The sequence below is a fragment of the Pelodiscus sinensis genome, chromosome 1 (genome assembly GCF_049634645.1).
Source record: "Pelodiscus sinensis isolate JC-2024 chromosome 1, ASM4963464v1, whole genome shotgun sequence".
Classification (NCBI taxonomy): Eukaryota; Metazoa; Chordata; order Testudines; family Trionychidae; genus Pelodiscus; species Pelodiscus sinensis.
The window spans coordinates 151764322-151783448 of NC_134711.1; the positions used below are offsets into that span (position 1 = coordinate 151764322).

General features: G+C 56.5%; 2 non-coding genes across 2 annotated transcripts; both read left to right on the top strand.

Moving 5' to 3' along the window:
- The first annotated feature begins 17672 nt into the window (after window positions 1–17672).
- Window positions 17673–17744, top strand: TRNAD-GUC (transfer RNA aspartic acid (anticodon GUC)). The gene has a single exon. It is a non-coding gene; the product is annotated as a tRNA-Asp (tRNA).
- Window positions 17745–18953: 1209 nt separating this feature from the next.
- Window positions 18954–19025, top strand: TRNAD-GUC (transfer RNA aspartic acid (anticodon GUC)). Its single transcript has one exon. It is a non-coding gene; the product is annotated as a tRNA-Asp (tRNA).
- Window positions 19026–19127: the final 102 nt, after the last annotated feature.

Below are 19127 nucleotides of genomic sequence, written 5' to 3' on the forward strand. Positions count from 1 at the left end.
TCGATGAATGGAAAGGAACGTACGTGGGAACGGGGGGGGAGGAGAAGAGGGGAGAAAAATCATCCCCGACTCTACATACTAAACGATGGGGACTAATTTAAGCTCTAACCACTCAGGAGAGAGATCTTGGAGGCCCTGGGGAGCGTTCCCTGAAAACATCCACTCAATGTGCAGCAGCAGCAGCAGCCGCCGCCAAAAAAGCGCGCATAACGTCAAGAATCCTTTAAAAACGGGACAGAGGAGAAGACAGAGAATCTCTCATCACCTCTATAAAGCCGCGGTACATCCACCTCTTGCCTCCGCGCCAGAGAGACTAACTGGCTTTGGAAGAGCTTCAGAAGAGGGCAGCAGAAACGATGAGGGGTTTGGAGCGGGTCCCATAGGAAGAGAGATTAAAAAGACTGGGACTTTTCAAGCTTAGAAAAAAAAGAGGAGACTCAGGGGCGACAGGCTAGAGGTCTATAAAATCATGACTGGGGTGGAAAAGGCGAACAAGGAAACAAAAAGTTATTTCCACGTTCCCTTAAGAACTAAGGGCCGCCACATGAAATGAACAGGTAGCAGGCTGAACACAAAAAGGCAGTTTCTCCTTCACGCAGCGTGCACTCAACCCGCGGAACTCCTTGCTACAGGAGGCTGAGAAGACCAAGACTCTACATGGGTTCAAAAACAGAACTAGATACATTCACGGAGGTCAGGGCCATCAGCGGCGTCCCTAGCCTCTGGTTTGTCAGTCAGAGCCTGGAAACGGACGACAGGAGAGGGATCGCTCGAGTCCCGTCTGTTGGCTCCCTCTGGGGCATCAGGCACCGGCCGCTGCGGGAAGACGGGAGACTGGGCTAGATGGACCCATGGCCGTTCTTACAATCTTAACACAGCCCCCCCAAAAGCCACGCTTACCCGATCTCCACTTGGACGTTTCCCAGGGCAAGTCCCCTGTTGGCTGCTCACTCAGTTCGCTCTGGCTGCCTCCGGGAGAAGGCTGCTGGCTCCAAGCGCCTTGCTTCCAACCCAGTCAGCCCCTGAAGGCCCCCACCTGCATCAAAGCCCTCTCGACGGCCAAACACACGGTCTCTCAGTCCCCGCAACTAGCGCCAGTCAGACAAATCCTCAGACAGACACACACTTGGACGCACAGCCCCCTCACCCCAACACCACCTCCCCCCCACAAAGAGCCACACTTACCCGAGAGCTCCTCTCGGACGTTTCCCAGGCGAACGCCAAAACGCTTCCAGTTCCACGTGCAGGGCCAGGTAAGCAGGCAGCCCTTCAGAGTCTCCATGCATGGAGGACACGATGGAGGGGAGAGGAGGGATTTAAGCTGTGAAAGCAACTGGGGGAAACTTTAGAGGAAGGGGGAGCCTGTACGGGAAGGATGGGCTCCGCCTAAACCAAAAAGGGAACCCGGCTGCCGGCACTTAGCATTAAAAAGGGCAGAGAGCAGTTTTTAAACTGGAGGCTAAAGGAAAGCCGACGGAAAGGGTGCGGAGGGGCACCTGCATCGGACAGAGACATCTCTTAGGGGACATCTCTATTAAGGGAGAGGCTGGGTACGAGCAGACGAGAAACAGTCACATGAAAGAGGGTCTAACACGGCTGGAAACGGCAGACGGACAAAGAGGGACGTTTTGCAAGGGCTTCTAGACAAACGCTAGACCTCTAAATATTAAGTGGGTGAACCAGAACGCCTCGTATCAAAGGAGGCTACCGATACAATAGGCACCACGGAAACTTGGCCGAAGGAGGACGACCCATGGGACAGCGTCATGCCAGGGTACTGTCAAAGTCAGACACACAGGACTCAGATTTCTCACAGCGGTGCAGGGTGCAACACACAAAAGAAGGCCACAGGCTACTGCGTCAATCGCCCTTGCGTTCGCTCCAAGGATTTTATCCAAGGCGCGGTGCGGCTGCGATTGGGCAGATTCCAGTCACACAGGCCGCGGGGACTCGAGCCCCTTGGTCAGCCAGTCCCCAGACAGCGACGGCTCCCATACTCTCACGGCACAGGAAAGACGGATACACACGGAGACAAGAGAGTCCGAGAGGAAGGAGGCCTCTAGAAGGAGAACGACCAATGGGACAGTGTCTTACCAGGGTACGTCTCGGAAGGACACAACAGGTAGTGCTGGTGGGGGAGCGGCGGCACTAGCCGCGAAAGAAAATGCAGAGTCAAGTGAAGTTTAAAAAAAAAAAAAAAAGGAATCTTAAACGAACCAAAAGGTTCCCCAGAATCTCAGTGGGGGGGAGAGGGGTGGGAGCGGGCAGGGTAGTAAATCCATGCAAGAAGAAGAAGAAAAACGTAGGGAACTATTACCGACCACCTGACCAGGACAGCGATAGTGACTATGAAATGCTAAGGGAGATTAGCGAGGCCATCAAAATTAAAGCCTCAGTAATAATAGCGGGGGATTTCAACTATCCCCATATTGACTGGGTAACACCTCACCTCAGGACGGGACGCACAGGTAACATTTCTTGAGACTTTAAAATGATTGCTTCTTGGAGCAAGGGGTTCTGGAACCCGCAACGGGAGAGGCAATTCTTGACTTAGTCCTAAGCCGAGCACAGGATCTGGTGGTCCGAGAGGTAAATACAACCGGAGCGCTGGGAAACGGCGACCATAAGGCCATAACATTTAACATTTCCCTGTGGTGGGAAAAGGCGCCTCAGCCGCCCAACGCTGTGGCACTCGCTCCCAATTTCAGAAAGGGGAACTAGACAAAAAAGCGAGGCGGTTGGTCAAAAAGGTACAGGGCCAAAAGGAAAATCCCTGCCAGCTGCATGGACTCTTTTCCAAGACACCGTAAGACAGGCCCAACTGAAATGTAGGCCCCCAAATTCTCTCACACACAGTGAGAGAACCCCCAAGTAACCGAAGCTGCGAGACAGAGAAGAGAGGTGCACCGTTTAAAAAGAAGTGGAAGTGGACGGTGTACCACAACAGAAGGCCGCAGGCGTGGTGCGTCAATCGCCCTTGCGTTCACTCCAAGGATTTTATCCAAGGTGTGGTGCAGCTGCGATTGGGCAGATTCCAGTCAGACAGGCTGCGGGGATACGAGCCCCTTGGTCAGCCAGTCCCGAGAGGGATGGCTCCCATACTCACTCACGCCCCAGGGAAGACTGATACACACTGCGACAAGCCAGTACTCAGTCCCAAGAAAACAGAAATAATTACCCAACCAGAGTCCTGATTTTATGTACCGTGATATCTACCAGAACAGAGCGGGAATTAACAGGTTTGATGGCGTAGAGTTCGCTGTTGTCAAAACAGAAGGCGCACAGAGGACCGCTCGGGCTGTATCGTCAGGTGCTGGCTGCCACCGTCCTCCTGCAAGACCGTCAGGTATCATACAGCCTCAACCAAGACCGTTGCCATCTCAGTGGGACCTCCCCATTGTCAATGTCAGACACACAAGCCTCACAGATTTGTCAGACTGCTCTGCAGTCAACTCAGAAAATGTGAGTACCATATAAGGCTCAAACCCCTTAGATTTGTACCGTCAAAAGAAAACCAAATTAACAAGGTTAAAAGGTAGCGAAACTTCACATGGTTAGTATGAGACTAGTCAATTATCTTCATTTCCACATCAAGCACGCAGTAATCTCCTTCGTATAATTCATCTCACAACATATTTCTACTTTCACAGTAGGTATCCGAAGGACAGACCAGGTTGTGATGCAGGGGGAAGGAAGATATTACTATAGAAACTTAGTGTAATGAGGACTATCAACCAGAAAGCATTCTTGCAACCAGCACCAGTGAACGAAGTTAGACAGACTCTTGCATGCTTACCCATGCCATCTCAACATTGGCACCTCTTCTTGTCCAGAAGCAAAGACTTACCCAGGTCTTCGGAGACCTTTCGAAGGAAGCTCCCTCAGTTTGCCTTCTGGGAAGCTTTCAGGGAAGCCTGGTGGCTCTAGGAAGGAGGCCCAGCTCAGAGCCTTGCCTCCAACCCTAGAGCTCCTTGAAGACACCTGTAACAAAGCAATCTCAGGACACACAATTCCAACTGCTATGCACATAGGAAAACCGTCCCTGTAACCAGCACCAGTGAAACCAATCATCACACACAGAGACTGTGGGATACTCACACCCAGCTGGCTCAGGGCACAGTCTCCCCCACCAAAGGCAACACTTACCCAGGTCCTAGTGGAGCTTTCCAAGAGAAGCTCTGCTAAGGGCTGCTCCTCAGTTTCCCCTCTGCCAGGCTGTAGTGTAAGGCCACCGGGCTCTAGGAAGGAGGCCCAGCTCAGAGCCTTGCCTTCCACCCTAGAGCTCTATTAAGACACACCTGTAACAAAGAAATCTCAGGACACACAATTCCAACTGCTAGGCACATGGGAAAACCGTCCCTGTAACCAGCACCAGTGAAACCAACCAACAGCAGTGAAACCAATCATCACACAGAGACTGTGGGATACTCACACCTAGCTGGCTCAGGGCATAGCCTCCCCCAGCAAAGGCAACACTTACCCCAGCTCCTAGTGGAGCTTTCCAAGACAAGCTCTGCTAAGGGCTGCTCCTCAGTTTCCCCTCTGCCAGGCTGTAGTGTAAGGCCACCGGCCTCTAGGAAGGAGGCCCAGCTCAGAGCCTTGCCTCCCATCCTAGGGCTCCTTGAAGACACACCTGTAACAAAGCAATCTCAGGACACACAATTGCAACTGCTATGCACATGGGAAAACCATCCCTGTAACCAGCACCAGTGAAACCAACCAGCACCAGTGAAACCAATCACCATACACAGAGACTGTGGGATACTCACACCCAGCTGGCTCAGGGCACAGCCTCCCCCACCAAAGGCAACACTTACCCAGGTCCTAGTGGAGCTCTCCTCAGGGCTGCTCCTCAGTTTCCCCTCTGCTAGGCTGCAGTGGAAGGCCACCGGGGTCTAGGAAGGAGGCCCAGCTCAGAGCCTTGCCTCCAACCCTAGAGCTCTTTTCAGACACACCTGTAACAAAGCAATCTGAGGACACACAATTCCAACTGCTATGCACATGGGAAAACCGTCCCTGTAACCAGCACCAGTGAAACCGACCAGCACCAGTGAAACCAATCACCACGCATAGAGACTGTGGGATCCTCACACCTGGCTGGCTCAGGGCACAGCCTCCCCCACCAAAGGCAACACTTACCCCAGCTCCTAGTGGAGCTTTCCAAGACAAGCTCTGCTAAGGGCTGATCCTCAGTTTTCCCTTTGCAGTGTAAGGCTACCGGGGTCTAGGAAGGAGGCCCAGCTCAGAGCCTTGCCTCCAACCCTAGAGCTCTTTTCAGACACACCTGTAACAAAGCAATCTCAGGACACACAATTCCAACTGCTATGCACACGGGAAAACCGTCCCTGTAACCAGCACCAGTGAAACCAACCAATACCAGTGAAACCAATCACACAGACTGTGGGATACTCACACCCAGCTGGCTCAGGGCACAGCCTCCCCCACCAAAGGCAACACTTACCCCAGCTCCTAGTGGAGCTTTCCAAGACAAGCTCTGCTAAGGGCTGCTCCTCAGTTTCCCCTCTGCCAGGCTGTAGTGTAAGGCCACCGGGCTCTAGGCAGGAGGCCCAGCTCAGAGCCTTGCCTTCCACCCTAGAGCTCTATTAAGACACCTGTAACAAAGAAATCTCAGGACACACAATTTCAACTGCTAGGCACATGGGAAAACCGTCCCTGTAACCAGCACCAGTGAAACCGACCAGCACCAATGAAACCAATCACCACACACAGAGACTGTAGGATACTCACACCTGGCTGGCTCAGGGCACAGCCTCCCCCACCAAAGGCAACACTTACCCCAGCTCCTAGTGGAGCTTTCCAAGACAAGCTCTGCTAAGGGCTGATCCTCAGTTTCCCCTCTGCCAGGCTGTGGCGTAAGGCGGCCGGGCTCTAGGAAGGGGGCCCAGCTCAGAGCCCTGCCTCCCATCCTAGGGCTCCTTGAAGACACACCTGTAACAAAGCAATCTCAGGACACACAATTGCAACTGCTATGCACATGGGAAAACCGTCCCTGTAACCAGCACCAGTGAAACCAACCAGCACCAGTGAAACCAATCACACAGAGACTGTGGGATACTCACACCCAGCTGGCTCAGGGCACGGCCTCCCCCACCAAAGGCAACACTTACCCAGGTGCTAGTGGAGCTCTCCTCAGGGCTGCTCCTCAGTTTCCCCTTTGCCAGGCTGCAGTGTAAGGCCACCGGGGTCTAGGAAGGAGGCCCAACTCAGAGCCTTGCCTCCCACACTAGAGCTCTTTTAAGACAATCCCAGGACACACAATTCCAACTGCTATGCACACGGGAAAACCGTCCCTGTAACCAGCACCAGTGAAACCAACCAATACCAGTCAAACCAATCACCATACACAGAGACTGTGGGATACTCACACCCAGCTGGCTCAGGGCACGGCCTCCCCCACCAAAGGCAACACTTACCCAGATCCTAGTGGAGCTCTCCTCAGGGCTGCTCCTCAGTTTCCCCTCTGCTAGGCTACAGTGTAAGGCCACCGGGGTCTAGGAAGGAGGCCCAGCTCAGAGCCTTGCCTCCAACCCTAGAGCTCTTTTCAGACACACCTGTAACAAAGCAATCTCAGGACACGCAATTCCAACTGCTATGCACATGGGAAAACCGTCCCTGTAACCAGCACCAGTGAAACCGACCAGCACGCACAGGGACTGTGGGATACTCACACCCAGCTGGCTCAGGGCACAGCCTCCCCCACCAAAGGCAACACTTACCCAGCTCCTAGTGGAGCTTTCCAGGGTAAGCTCTGCTAAGGGCTGCTCCTCAGTTTCCCCTTTGCAGTGTAAGGCTACCGGGGTCTAGGAAGGGGGCCCAGCTCAGAGCCTTGCCTCCCACCCTAGGGCTCCTTGAAGACACACCTGTAACAAAGCAATCTGAGGACACACAATTCCAACTGCTATGCACATGGGAAAACCGTCCCTGTAACCAGCACCAGTGAAACTGACCAGCACCAGTGAAACCAATCACCACGCATAGAGACTGTGGGATACTCACACCTGGCTGGCTCAGGGCACAGCCTCCCCCACCAAAGGCAACACTTACCCCAGCTCCTAGTGGAGCTTTCCAAGACAAGCTCTGCTAAGGGCTGATCCTCAGTTTTCCCTTTGCAGTGTAAGGCTACCGGGGTCTAGGAAGGGGGCCCAGCTCAGAGCCTTGCCTCCAACCCTAGAGCTCTTTTCAGACACACCTGTAACAAAGCAATCTCAGGACACACAATTCCAACTGCTATGCACACGGGAAAACCGTCCCTGTAACCAGCACCAGTGAAACCAACCAATACCAGTGAAACCAATCACACAGACTGTGGGATACTCACACCCAGCTGGCTCAGGGCACAGCCTCCCCCACCAAAGGCAACACTTACCCCAGCTCCTAGTGGAGCTTTCCAAGACAAGCTCTGCTAAGGGCTGCTCCTCAGTTTCCCCTCTGCCAGGCTGTAGTGTAAGGCCACCGGGCTCTAGGAAGGAGGCCCAGCTCAGAGCCTTGCCTTCCACCCTAGAGCTCTATTAAGACACACCTGTAACAAAGAAATCTCAGGACACAATTTCAACTGCTAGGCACATGGGAAAACCGTCCCTGTAACCAGCACCAGTGAAACCAACCAGCACCAATGAAACCAATCACCACACACAGAGACTGTAGGATACTCACACCTGGCTGGCTCAGGGCACAGCCTCCCCCACCAAAGGCAACACTTACCCAGCTCCTAGTGGAGCTTTCCAAGACAAGCTCTGCTAAGGGCTGATCCTCAGTTTCCCCTCTGCCAGGCTGTGGCGTAAGGCGGCCGGGCTCTAGGAAGGGGGCCCAGCTCAGAGCCCTGCCTCCCATCCTAGGGCTCCTTGAAGACACACCTGTAACAAAGCAATCTCAGGACACACAATTGCAACTGCTATGCACATGGGAAAACCGTCCCTGTAACCAGCACCAGTGAAACCAACCAGCACCAGTGAAACCAATCACACAGAGACTGTGGGATACTCACACCCAGCTGGCTCAGGGCACAGCCTCCCCCACCAAAGGCAACACTTACCCAGGTGCTAGTGGAGCTCTCCTCAGGGCTGCTCCTCAGTTTCCCCTTTGCCAGGCTGCAGTGTAAGGCCACCGGGGTCTAGGAAGGAGGCCCAGCTCAGAGCCTTGCTTCCCACACTAGAGCTCTTTTAAGACAATCCCAGGACACACAATTCCAACTGCTATGCACACGGGAAAACCGTCCCTGTAACCAGCACCAGTGAAACCAACCAATACCAGTCAAACCAATCACCATACACAGAGACTGTGGGATACTCACACCCAGCTGGCTCAGGGCACAGCCTCCCCCACCAAAGGCAACACTTACCCAGGTGCTAGTGGAGCTCTCCTCAGGGCTGCTCCTCAGTTTCCCCTCTGCTAGGCTACAGTGTAAGGCTGCCAGGCTCTAGGACAGAGGCCCAGCTCAGAGCCTTGCCTCCCATCCTAGGGCTCCTTGAAGACACCTGTAACAAAGCAATCTCAGGACACAATTCCAACTGCTATGCACACGGGAAAACCGTCCCTGTAACCAGCACCAGTGAAGGAAACCACCACACACAGAGACTGTGGGATACTCACACGCAGCTGGCTCAGGGCACAGCCTCCCCCACCAAAGGCAACACTTACCCCAGCTCCTAGTGGACCTTTCCAAGACAAGCTCTGCTAAGGGCTGCTCCTCAGTTTCCCCTTTGCCAGACTGTGGTGTAAGGCGGCCGGGCTCTAGGCAGGGGGCCCAGCTCAGAGCCTTGCCTCCCACCCTAGAGCTTTTTTAAAACACACCTGTAACAAAGCCAACTCAGGACACACAATACAAACTGCTACGCACATGGGAAAACCGTCCCTGTAACCAGCACCAGTGAAACCAAGCACCATACACAGAGACTGTGGGATACTCACACCCAGCTGGCTCAGGGCACAGCCTCCCCCACCAAAGGCAACACTTACCCAGGTCCTAGTGGAGCTTTCCAAGGCAAGCCCTGCTAAGGGCTGCTCCTCAGTTTCCCTTTTGCCAGGCTGCAGTGTAAGGCCACCGGGGTCTAGGAAGGAGGCCCAGCTCAGAGCCTTGCCTCCAACCCTAGAGCTCTTTTCAGACACACCTGTAACAAAGCAATCTCAGGACACGCAATTCCAACTGCTATGCACATGGGAAAACCGTCCCTGTAACCAGCACCAGTGAAACCGACCAGCACGCACAGGGACTGTGGGATACTCACACCCAGCTGGCTCAGGGCACAGCCTCCCCCACCAAAGGCAACCCTTACCCAGCTCCTAGTGGAGCTTTCCAGGGTAAGCTCTGCTAAGGGCTGCTCCTCAGTTTCCCCTTTGCAGTGTAAGGCTACCGGGGTCTAGGAAGGGGGCCCAGCTCAGAGCCTTGCCTCCCACCCTAGGGCTCCTTGAAGACACACCTGTAACAAAGCAATCTGAGGACACACAATTCCAACTGCTATGCACATGGGAAAACCGTCCCTGTAACCAGCACCAGTGAAACCAATCACCACGCATAGAGACTGTGGGATACTCACACCTGGCTGGCTCAGGGCACAGCCTCCCCCACCAAAGGCAACACTTACCCCAGCTCCTAGTGGAGCTTTCCAAGACAAGCTCTGCTAAGGGCTGATCCTCAGTTTCCCCTCTGCCAGGCTGTAGTGTAAGGCCACCGGGCTCTAGGAAGGAGGCCCAGCTCAGAGCCTTACCTTCCACCCTAGAGCTCTATTAAGACACACCTGTAACAAAAATCTCAGGACACACAATTTCAACTGCTAGGCACATGGGAAAACCGTCCCTGTAACCAGCACCAGTGAAACCGACCAGCACCAATGAAACCAATCACCACACACAGAGACTGTAGGATACTCACACCTGGCTGGCTCAGGGCACAGCCTCCCCCACCAAAGGCAACACTTATCCAGCTCCTAGTGGAGCTTTCCAAGACAAGCTCTGCTAAGGGCTGATCCTCAGTTTCCCCTCTGCCAGGCTGTGGCGTAAGGCGGCCGGGCTCTAGGAAGGGGGCCCAGCTCAGAGCCCTGCCTCCCATCCTAGGGCTCCTTGAAGACACACCTGTAACAAAGCAATCTCAGGACACACAATTGCAACTGCTATGCACATGGGAAAACCGTCCCTGTAACCAGCACCAGTGAAACCAACCAGCACCAGTGAAACCAATCACACAGAGACTGTGGGATACTCACACCCAGCTGGCTAATGGCACGGCCTCCCCCACCAAAGGCAACACTTACCCAGGTGCTAGTGGAGCTCTCCTCAGGGCTGCTCCTCAGTTTCCCCTTTGCCAGGCTGCAGTGTAAGGCCACCGGGGTCTAGGAAGGAGGCCCAGCTCAGAGCCTTGCCTCCCACACTAGAGCTCTTTTAAGACAATCCCAGGACACAATTCCAACTGCTATGCACACGGGAAAACCGTCCCTGTAACCAGCACCAGTGAAACCAACCAATACCAGTCAAACCAATCACCATACACAGGGACTGTGGGATACTCACACCCAGCTGGCTCAGGGCACAGCCTCCCCCACCAAAGGCAACACTTACCCAGGTGCTAGTGGAGCTTTCCAGGGTAAGCTCTGCTAAGGGCTGCTCCTCAGTTTCCCCTTTGCAGTGTAAGGCTACCGGGGTCTAGGAAGGGGGCCCAGCTCAGAGCCTTGCCTCCAACCCTAGAGCTCTTTTCAGACACACCTGTAACAAAGCAATCTCAGGACACACAATTCCAACTGCTATACACACGGGAAAACCGTCCCTGTAACCAGCACCAGTGAAACCAACCAATACCAGTGAAACCAATCACACAGACTGTGGGATACTCACACCCAGCTGGCTCAGGGCACAGCCTCCCCCACCAAAGGCAACACTTACCCCAGCTCCTAGTGGAGCTTTCCAAGACAAGCTCTGCTAAGGGCTGCTCCTCAGTTTCCCCTCTGCCAGGCTGTAGTGTAAGGCCACCGGGCTCTAGGAAGGAGGCCCAGCTCAGAGCCTTACCTTCCACCCTAGAGCTCTATTAAGACACACCTGTAACAAAGAAATCTCAGGACACACAATTTCAACTGCTAGGCACATGGGAAAACCGTCCCTGTAACCAGCACCAGTGAAACCGACCAGCACCAATGAAACCAATCACCACACACAGAGACTGTACGATACTCACACCTGGCTGGCTCAGGGCACAGCCTCCCCCACCAAAGGCAACACTTACCCAGCTCCTAGTGGAGCTTTCCAAGACAAGCTCTGCTAAGGGCTGATCCTCAGTTTCCCCTCTGCCAGGCTGTGGCGTAAGGCGGCCGGGCTCTAGGAAGGGGGCCCAGCTCAGAGCCCTGCCTCCCATCCTAGGGCTCCTTGAAGACACACCTGTAACAAAGCAATCTCAGGACACACAATTCCAACTGCTATGCACATGGGAAAACCATCCCTGTAACCAGCACCAGTGAAACCAACCAGCACCAGTGAAACCAATCACACAGAGACTGTGGGATACTCACACCCAGCTGGCTCAGGGCACGGCCTCCCCCACCAAAGGCAACACTTACCCAGGTGCTAGTGGAGCTCTCCTCAGGGCTGCTCCTCAGTTTCCCCTTTGCCAGGCTGCAGTGTAAGGCCACCGGGGTCTAGGAAGGAGGCCCAGCTCAGAGCCTTGCCTCCCACACTAGAGCTCTTTTAAGACAATCCCAGGACACACAATTCCAACTGCTATGCACACAGGAAAACCGTCCCTGTAACCAGCACCAGTGAAACCAACCAATACCAGTCAAACCAATCACCATACACAGAGACTGTGGGATACTCACACCCAGCTGGCTCAGGGCACAGCCTCCCCCACCAAAGGCAACACTTACCCAGCTCCTAGTGGAGCTTTCCAGGGTAAGCTCTGCTAAGGGCTGCTCCTCAGTTTCCCCTTTGCAGTGTAAGGCTACCGGGGTCTAGGAAGGGGGCCCAGCTCAGAGCCTTGCCTCCAACCCTAGGGCTCCTTGAAGACACACCTGTAACAAAGCAATCTCAGGACACACAATTCCAACTGCTATGCACATGGGAAAACCGTCCCTGTAACCAGCACCAGTGAAACCAATCACCATACACAGAGGGATACTTACCCCCGGCTGGCTCAGGGCACAGCCTCCCCCCCCAAAGGCAACACTTACCCAGGTCCTAGTGGAGCTTTCCAAGACAAGCTCTGCTAAGGGCTGCGCCTCAGTTTCCCCTCTGCCAGGCTGTGGCGTAAGGCGGCCGGGCTCTAGGAAGGGGCCCAGCTCAGAGCCCTGCCTCCCCCCTGTAAGGCAGCTCTCCCCCGGGGCGCGGGGCTCCTCCCCCCGCTCCCGGCTGCGGGCTCAGGGCTCCTGCAGCGGAGCAGCCCCATGGCCGGGCTGGCCCCGCGTCTCGGAGCCTGCCCAGGGGAGCTCGCCCCGGGCCCGGGCTCTGCTCGGCGGCGGGCGCGGGGCGGCTCCGACACTCACCTCGCCCGGCCGCTCCCGGGAGGAGGCTCCGCGCCGCCGCTGCACGAGTCCGCTGGAGAAACGCTCCCCCGGCCGGCGAGGGGGCGTGGCCGAGTAGTAGTGAAAGGGGTGTGGCCAAAAGAGGCCTTTTTATACCCTCCGGACTGGGCGATACCATGTGCCTGCAAGGTGGAGCGGGGGGCGGGGAACGCGCTGGGCTCTCCGCTTTTTTGGTTCCGTCCACTTTTGGCGGGAAAATCGGCGCCTGCGCAGTCCGTGAACGCTATTGTGCGTCGGAAGGCGGGCGTTGGATTGTGGGCGGGGCAAAGGTGTAGGGGGCGGGGCGAGGGGGATCCGAGGCCAAGGCGGTTCGGGGGCAGGGGGCGGCACCAGTGTCTGTGGGGCTCGTGCTGCGTCTGCAGGAACTGGGCCGCGCTAACCCCGCCCTTCCCAGGGGGAGTCCCCAGCCCGCCGCTTGCGGTTGCCTCCGTCTGGCGCTGCCCTCGGCACGTGCGGGGAAGAGCCTCAGCCAATAGCGGAGCCGCGGCAGTGAGGCGGGGTCGGGTCTGCGCCCCTGAATGGAAACGCGAACGGGGGCTCGGCCTGGGCTGCTTAGCTCGGCTGGTTAGCGCGCGGTGTTCGGAATGCCAAGGTCGCGGGTTCGAGCCCCGCGCTGCCCCGGCTCCTTTCGCTCCGACCCGCGGCATGTGCCCTTTCAGTGCGAAGCGCAGGGAACCAAACGGATCCTCCGTAAAGTCTCCGGTGCTGCCGGGCGGGACGAGGCGCCGCTCCCAGGCCTGGCTCCTGCCCGCAGGCTGCTGGGCGCGCAGAGCAGGGGGCAGCCACAAAGCCTGCTAAGCTCCTATTAACAGACGTTTAACGTTTCCTTTCTATTTAAAAATACTGTCGGGGTGTGATCTGAAACTGGCCTGGTCACTTGTTCTTCCATAAGCTCCATTAGCATGTTGCTGGCCGGCTACTCTATGAAATTGCCCAAACCAATCTGACCCCGCTCTTGGCCCAGGACCACTAACTCCTGACAGGCATGCAATCCACAGATGGCAAAGGTTTCCTAAAACCAGACCACCGCTCTTCTGCCTTTCCTTCCCTGAGGCAGCCAGGGCCCCTTCAAATCCAGCAATGGCAAGGAGCCACTATACTCAAGGGGTATGTCTACACTCGCGGCTTCTTGCACAAGAACATCTTGCGCGAGGGTTCTTGTGCAGGAAGTCTTGCTCAAGAAAATGTCCACACTGCCATGTGCGCACCATGCTTTTGCGCAAGAGCTCCCATGGCAGCGTGGACGCTCTCTAGAGCAAGAAAGCGCCGACGGCCATTTTAGCCATAGGGCTTTCTTACGCAAGAAATCCCTGCCGAGCGTCCACGATGCCCTCTTGCGCAAGAGGACTTACACCTGTTAAAAAAGAGCGTAGCTCTTGTGCCAGAAGACCTCTCTTACCACGCCGTACTGTAAATTTCCTTGCGCAAGAGCAGGCGGGCAGTGTAGACGCTCTGCAGATTCTTGCGCAAGAACGGCCATACTTGCACAAGAAGCCGCGAGTGTAGACATAGCCAAGGTATCTTCTTACACTGAGCCATCGATCGAGGGATCTCATCTTCTTTGAAGCTGTTGATGAGCGACTAAACCAATTCTTGATCCGCAGAGCCGATTACATGTCACATAAAACCCGCCAACTGCAGGCATTGTACATTCTTTTCAGATCCAACACTTTTCCTGTAATGTCTGCATTGCTTTCTTTCCCTCTGTATTCATGGACAAGGTCGGCTCCTGGACTAATGCGCTAAGTGACGCAAGATGGGATGAAGATGGACAGCCCTTGGTGGGTAAAGAACAGGTTAGGAGCTATTTAGAAAAGCTAAACGTACACAAATCTATACATCCGGACTTAATGCATCCGAGGATACTGAGGGAGTTAGCAAATGTCATTGAGGAGCCTTTGGCCGTTATCTTTGGAAAGTTCTGGAGATCGGGAGAGATCCTGAATGATTGGAAAAAGGCAAATATAGGAAGAAGGACGATCCAAAGAACTATAGGTCGGTCACTCTTACCTCAGTTCCTAGAAAAATCATGGAAGGGATCCTCAAGGAATCCATTTTGAGGCACGTGGAAAAGAGGAAAGTGATCAGGAATAGTCAGCATGGCTTCACACAGACCAAGTCATGCCTCACCAATCTGATTAGCTTCTATAATGAGGTAACTGACTCTGTGGACATGTGAAAGTCAGTGGATGTGCTATACCTTGACTTTAACAAGGCTTTTGACACGGTCTTCCACAATATACTTGCCAGCAACTAAAGGGACTGTGGATTGGACATATGGACGGTAAGATGGATAGAAAGCTAGCTTGAAGGCCGGGCCCAGAGGGTAGGGATCAAACGCTTGAGTCCAGGATTGCGGGGAAGATACTGTACAGCTATGTGGCGTGGCACAAAGCGTCAAAGCAAAAGTCCCACTGCCTTTCCTTGTTAATATAGTAGTCAGTATCCCCTCCTGTCACATGGGAGACCGGAGGTCAATTCCCTACACAGGGGAGTGCTGGCGGTGGTGGTGAGGAGCTGCAGCCCCGCCCGAGGAAGGGCTTGGAACGGCAAGGGCTCCCGTGGCCGAGTGTGGGATGGCGTGAGTTTGAGGAGAGTGGGATGTGAGGAAGGGGGAGGGCAGAAAGCAAGGCTTGGGCGAGGAGGAGGAAGGTGCTGATGAGGCTTGGCGGGAGGAGCGGAGTCCCCCTCGAATGGCCTTCCCCACAGAGCGAGCGTGCGAGAAGACGGAGAGGGCTATTGGTGCGTGCAGCCAAGGTGTTTTGGAAGTCAAAGTGAAGAAGCGCTGGTGTTGCCCAGCGCGGCCGGTGCTGTGGGCGGCTGTGACGGACCGGGCCGTGTCTGGGCACAGCTGAGGGCGTCCGCTCAGGGCGAATTGCTCAAATCCGGGGCTCCTTACAGTCCCCCTGACTGGCGACCTCTCCAAACAGGCCACAAACCAGTCTCACAGAGCGCTTCAGCAGCCTGCCTGAAGCCTCCCGAGCAAAACCCCTCCGAAACCCCATCAATATCCGTGCCCCAGATGGCCCCGGGCCTATACACAGGTGGGGGGGTCCTAGCACCCAATCCCACCTACCCCGAACAAGTTCTGTCCGGTTCCAAGAAACCAGCCACAGATCCCTGGTCAATTTACCCTCTGGACCTTACCCACAAATCACGCTGGGCCAATCCTTTAGAATCTATATCTAAAGGTTTATTATTACAAGAAAGAAAAGCCTGAGAGTAAGGTTATTAAAGTACAGTACGTTACATGCACCGAATCTCCCAGTTCTCGATGCAGACTCTAGCAGAGGTGTTGCAGCTGCTGGTTTAAAAGTTCTTATTGCACATCCTACGATCAGGATGGGTTCACAGGTCTTCCGGGCTCTTCAATCCCTGCAGTGCTGCCTCTGGGATGAAGTGCTGAGCTGAGAACAAAATGGCCTCTTTATACTCCTTCCTGGCCTCTTCTAGTATGTAGCAGGTCACCTGGTCCTCAGCCTCTCTCTGCTGGCAGCTCTTGGGTCTCCTCCCTCCTGCTTTAGGTGTGTCTTTGGGCCATCAAGGGCCATTGTTCCACAGGGCTTCACTACTCAGGCTGTCCATAGCAATGCTCAACCACATTCACAGAAATATTCAGCTTCCACACAGATTACAGATTCCTACCTACACACGTAGACATTATACACTCACATAAATAGCGTACATAAGATCAACAAACAATAATCTCCCATTCAATACCCCACATGGCTCCCCCCATACCAATTTCTGGGGCCAACACCCCCACCTAGGGGTGCAGCAGCAATCTGGCTGCTTCACTCCAATTCAGCAACGTGACAGCGGCGGGGCGGGGCGGGGCGGAGTGGCGGGTAGAGAGTAGATATCTGGTGTGAGGGAAGAGGCCGGAGCAGGAGGCCCTGTTCCTTTCCTCGTTAGTATAGTGGTGAGTATCCCCGCCTGTCATGCGGGAGACCGGGGTTCAATTCCCTGACAGGGAGGCTGCTGCTGGTGGTGGTGCCGTCAGCCTTTTGCAGGGAGAGAGACAGCAATGCAACCTGCCTGGCAAGCAGACTCTGGCCTGGGCCCTTCTCCTCCCAGTACGGCAAGCAGCACTCCCGCCCCGGCCGGGTAATTACTACCGTCAGAGACGAGCACCCTGCAAAGGCACCGGCTCCGGCTCGCCCTCGGGAAAGCCTCACTGCGAGACCTGGCGGTGAAGCGCAGAGGGAAAGACTCTGGCCCAGGGCATGAGGACAACGGCCCAGCCGAAGGGGGTGGCGAGGGAGAGAGAAACGCGGAGCGGCAGCAGGCCGGCCTCCGCTCTTTTTTCCTTTGAGAATGATGTTGAGGGGGAGCGTCACGGGAAGGCCTGCGAACTCTTCCCCCGGGCTGGGTGAGGGAGGCGGCCTTTGTGTGAGCGCAGAGCTGAGGCTCTCTCGCTCAGCTGCCGGGGGGGTGCGCAGGCGAGGGCCGTGATGGTACGCCGGTTAGTACTTTGCGCTGTGGCCGCGGCTGGACTGCGAGTCACGGCAGGGGCTTTTTTGGCGAGGGATCTTGAGTGCGGCGGGCCCCGGCTCGGCCTGCTGGCCCCGGTGTGCACGGCGAGCCAGCAGCTGTCCCTGTCTCGGGCGTGGGAAGGGACAGGGAGTGGAGTAGATCCTCGGGAAGGAGAGCCAGGGGCCTTCTGGCTGTTGCCAGAGTCCGTGAGCAGCTCCTTCCCTCCCGGAAAGCGCTGTGCTTGGACTGGGCGTCCAGCGGGCGCGGCAGGGAAGGCCGTGCGGGCCTGAGGGGCTGCAGCCCCGCCCGAGGAAGGGCTTGGAACGGCAAGGGCTCCCGTGGCCGAGTGTGGGACGGCGTGAGTTTGAGGAGCGTGGGATGTGAGGAAGGGGGAGGGCAGAAAGCAGGGCTTGGGCGAGGAGGAGGAAGGTGCCGATGAGGCTTGGCGGGAGGAGCGGAGTCCCCCTCGAATGGCCTTCCCCACAGAGCGAGCGTGCGAGAAGACGGAGAGGGCTATTGGTGCGTGCAGCCAAGGTGTTTTGGAAGTCAAAGTGAAGAAGCGCTGGTGTTGCCCAGCGCGGCCGGTGCTGTGGGCGGCGGGGCGGGGCGGAGTGGCGGGTAGAGAGTAGATATCTGGTGTGAGGGAAGAGGCCGGAGCAGGCGGCCCCGTTCCTTTCCTCGTTAGTATAGTGGTGAGTATCCCCGCCTGTCACGCGGGAGACCGGGGTTCAATTCCCCGACGGGGAGGCCGCTGCTGGTGGTGGTGCCGCCGTCAGCCTTTTGCAGGGAGAGAGACAGCAATGCAACCGGCCTGGCAAGCAGACTCTGGCCTGGGCCCTTCTCCTCCCAGTACGGCAAGCAGCACTCCCGCCCCGGCCGGGTGATTTCTACCGTCAGAGAGACGAGCACCCTGCAAAGGCACCGGCTCCGGCTTGCCCTCGGGAAAGCCTCACTGCGAGACCTGGCGGTGAAGCGCAGAGGGAAAGACTCTGGCCCAGGGCATGAGGACAACGGCCCAGCCGAAGGGGGTGGCGAGGGAGAGAGAAACGCGGAGCGGCAGCAGGCCGGCCTCCGCTCTTTTTTCCTTTGAGAATGATGTTGAGGGGGAGCGTCACGGGAAGGCCTGCGAACTCTTCCCCCGGGCTGGGTGAGGGAGGCGGCCTTTGTGTGAGCGCAGAGCTGAGGCTCTCTCGCTCAGCTGCCGGGGGGGTGCGCAGGCGAGGGCCGTGATGGTACGCCGGTTAGTACTTTGCGCTGTGGCCGCGGCTGGACTGCGAGTCACGGCAGGGGCTTTTTTGGCGAGGGATCTTGAGTGCGGCGGGCCCCGGCTCGGCCTGCTGGCCCCGGTGTGCACGGCGAGCCAGCAGCTGTCCCTGTCTCGGGCGTGGGAAGGGACAGGGAGTGGAGTAGATCCTCGGGAAGGAGAGCCAGGGGCCTTCTGGCTGTTGCCAGAGTCCGTGAGCAGCTCCTTCCCTCCCGGAAAGCGCTGTGCTTGGACTGGGCGTCCAGCGGGCGCGGCAGGGAAGGCCGTGCGGGCCTGAGGGGCTGCAGCCCCGCCCGAGGAAGGGCTTGGAACGGCAAGGGCTCCCGTGGCCGAGTGTGGGACGGCGTGAGTTTGAGGAGCGTGGGATGTGAGGAAGGGGGAGGGCAGAAAGCAGGGCTTGGGCGAGGAGGAGGAAGGTGCCGATGAGGCTTGGCGGGAGGAGCGGAGTCCCCCTCGAATGGCCTTCCCCACAGAGCGAGCGTGCGAGAAGACGGAGAGGGCTATTGGTGCGTGCAGCCAAGGTGTTTTGGAAGTCAAAGTGAAGAAGCGCTGGTGTTGCCCAGCGCGGCCAGTGCTGTGGGCGGCGGGGCGGGGCGGGGCGGGGCGGGGCGGGGCGGGGCGGGGCGGAGTGGCGGGTAGAGAGTAGATATCTGGTGTGAGGGAAGAGGCCGGAGCAGGAGGCCCCGTTCCTTTCCTCGTTAGTATAGTGGTGAGTATCCCCGCCTGTCACGCGGGAGACCGGGGTTCAATTCCCCGACGGGGAGGCCGCTGCTGGTGGTGGTGCCGCCGTCAGCCTTTTGCAGGGAGAGAGACAGCAATGCAACCGGCCTGGCAAGCAGACTCTGGCCTGGGCCCTTCTCCTCCCA